The following is a 3,616-nucleotide window of genomic DNA, read 5'->3' as shown; positions in this document are numbered from 1 at the left end:
GCTTCCACATCACGGCTGGTGCAACTTTTCCTTTGCACAACTTTTTCAGAGGGTTGGCATAATATTTTGACATTGCCCTCTTCCAAATAACTCCAAACATGTATTTAATGCTCTCTGCATTATACATCCTCTACCACCTCCATCACTAGGACCCCACTTGTAACGCCCTGGATAACCAAGATAATTACACTGTGTGTTTAAAATAGTGCTTAACTTGCTAAGCTAGTCGTTTGAACTTAAATGTGTAACTAAAGACTAAGTCAAGGTCAAGTAATAAAATATTTGGTCAAAAAAATAATTATTATTCATTAAAATGTTAAGTTCGTACACGGGATCCCAAAAATCAGTTTACAGATTGGTAAAAGATAAACAAATACAAAAAGTTGTCCTAAGCGGCAAAAACAAGGTTTAACCCTAGTTCCTCCCAAGCTACCTCGACTGTGGCAATCGAGCAGGCTGCAAATGTACACACCGCCCCTGAAGCTCTCCAACTCATGGTTGGTCCAGCTATTAACTCCCTTACCTGCACCATGTAGCACCCGTGAGCCAAGGCCCAACAAGAAAACTTAAACAACATGCACAACAAGGAAAAAGTATAAAGATAGTGAATATAATACACCATATTCAACTGATAAATAGATTATAGGCAACAATCCCAACCAAAGTGCAATAGTAGCAATTAATCAACCTTGGCCCAACCAGTCCAATAATTCAACAGAGTACAAGCATTAAACTAAACAACGACAAATATATATTCTCAAGCATACATCTCAATCAGTAATACAAGTGAGTAGGTGTTGACGCCCTTAGGCTGTTTATTCAGCTGACCTCGACTCGCTTAGGCCGAGTCCTCTGACTATTTAGTTGACCCCAGCTCGCTTAGGTAGAGCTGTGTCCAGTGCGCTTATCAGCAGCCCCGACACCCTTAGGTCGTATTTTCATGTAAGGCATATCATCAATACAGTCACACATTGCATATATTTAGATACAGGGAACCTTAGTTCCAAACACAACCACATGGGTACAGTTTTTTGACCTCAGGTCCCGAGCAACTAGCATATGACAGCCCCGAGCACGATCCCTAATCCTGAGCCCTTGCAACAAAACCTAGTCACAGAGCGATGGTGGATAACCATTAAAATCCTAAACCAATTAAAAGCTTTGGAATAAAATACAAGCCTTCGGGACCTCAATTTCTACTAAATCAGGTAGTAGAAATCGTCCTGAGCACTTAGGTTTAGATCCCTGAGCCCAAAAGCCTAATTTGGCTAAGGCTGCCTAGACCGGCCGCGACCTGGCCCTGAGGGTCGTGGCGCACCCCCTGACCAGAGGCGCCGACCCCTAACTTCTACAAGCATGCGAGCGGTGACTTGGCCCTGAGGGTCAGGGCACGCCTATGAAACATAAGGCCCCCCCAGGCTCCTGGGCCATGCGGGCCACGTTGCCCATGAACTGGGTCGCGGCGCTCCCCCGCGAACCCAGAATTCCCTGGGTTTTCTAGCGTTTTTTCCCAGCTATAACCTCAAATTCATACCCCAATTACACTCCCAACCCAAACCAAGTCCAGTAACAAGACCAGACCTCATAATTACATATCTTATGCATAAAAACACTCAAAATCCCACTGAATTTATCATCCTAAATCATCAATCAGTCATTACTCAAAACCTAGACAAATTCATCCTAATAACCCGAATTCTCAGCAAAACAAAAATAGGATCCTTACCTCAGTTGAAGTTTTATTTTCCTAGCTGTTCCTTGTCCCCTTTTAGCCTCAGTCCTTCAATCCCCAAACTCTAAATCCCAGACTTCTCCTTCAACAAATTCAAAGCCCCAAGCACAAGATGGAGAGAGAGAGAGAGAACGTAAGTGAGAGGGAGAGAGAGAGAGAGAGAGAGAGAGAGAGAGAGAGAGAGAGAGCTGAGAGTCTTCCTAGTGATTTCTGGCCAGTTCTGGTTAAGCCTGGAGTGTAATTGACCTTATCCCCTAACCAAAAGACCAAACTGCCCCTTGTTACTAACCCAACCCTTTACTTACTTCTAAGGGTAAAATGGTCATTTTCCCGATTCCCGCTAATTCCTCAAGTGTTCCTAACATTTACCAATTAATCCCGTCGTGTCCAAATAATTACCAAATACTTATTCATTATTCAATAAATCCCAAATATATTCTTTAAATACCCAAATTACTCCTAGGCTCCCCCGAGTCGGGTATTAAACCCTGTTGTGACTATTTCGTTAAACCGCTCACTAGGATCGCCACGAGCCGTATACTGCGAATATATCCACATAATAATGTGGTCTCAATAATTTACTCACATATATTAACATTTATGCCCACAATGGGCCAATATTACAAATATGCCCTAATTCTCAAGAATGAGCCCACATGCATATTTAATACTCATAAACATGCATATAATCATACTCACATTATCATATATATCATGCATGCCACATAGTCACACATTTAATCTAGCTAATCAAACATATATCCAATTATGCCCTCCCGACACGCTAATCGAGGTGCTAAACCCTATTAGAATTTTTGGGACGTTACACCGCCTACTCCTCACGAGGTCCACTATTCGTTCGAGCTGAAATCCAACCAATATGGAACTAATTTATTTTACTTGTGTCATCGGGGCACGACCAAGGTATTCCTAACGGAGACCACATTTAGGAGTAATGCTGGTCAATATCACAAGGAGTATTTCCTGTCTATGGACCTGGTTGCCAAAATTCTTTCGTTCCATCAAGGTGGTAATTAGTACCTCATCCCTTCTTTACCTTTCTTTTAACATCTTAGATTTAAACTTAGTCTTTACATTTCTCTTTGTATTTAGGCCCTTGGTACCAGCCTCCTCCTACCCAGGATATGCTCAATCAAGCAGATATTTTGGCTAGCCTTACCAGCGAGGAGAAAAGCAGTCAGCAATTGGTCAACATGGTCGATCTCAAGCTGGTCAAGGTAGGAAAAACATATACATGAACTTGCTTATTATCATGTGATTTCTAATTTAATCAAACATAAATAGAAATCCTAGAACATGCATCTATTGAAATGAAAACTATAAACACAAAGTTAAAGTAAATTACTTACTTATGTGCAACGAAATTAATTTGATTCCACCCTTTCAGTTCTCTATCATTTTGTCCTTTTCTAATTGCTAGGAATTTCCAAAAACTGAAATACTTCTCATAACACAACCACAATTTCCTTGCCAATCTTTGATCAAGCCTAACTAGTGTGAGCAATTTTCTCGACACACGAGTTAGAGATTTAGAGAAGAAAAAGAGAGAGTGGTCAGAAGAGTGTAATCTAGGGTTTTCTTTAATTGAGCACTTAGCTATAACATTCAATTTATAGACACATCCATTGGCTTATTTTCTTAATTAAATTAATTAAAAAAAAATAAAATGTAAACAAAGCTCTATCATGGCTAGCCCACACCATGTGGGTTGGACTCATGATGTGTGTCTTAAATTTAAGGCCCAATGGATTCAAATTCAAGACCCTTTTATTGATCCATTTTATAATTAATTAATTCAATCCTTATTCAAATTAACTATTTATAATTTGAAACTTGATTTAATATTATTTATTAATATTAACA

The sequence above is a fragment of the Humulus lupulus genome, chromosome 3, assembly GCF_963169125.1.
Source record: "Humulus lupulus chromosome 3, drHumLupu1.1, whole genome shotgun sequence".
Classification (NCBI taxonomy): domain Eukaryota; kingdom Viridiplantae; phylum Streptophyta; class Magnoliopsida; order Rosales; family Cannabaceae; genus Humulus; species Humulus lupulus.
Note: the sequence above shows the minus strand (reverse complement) of the source record.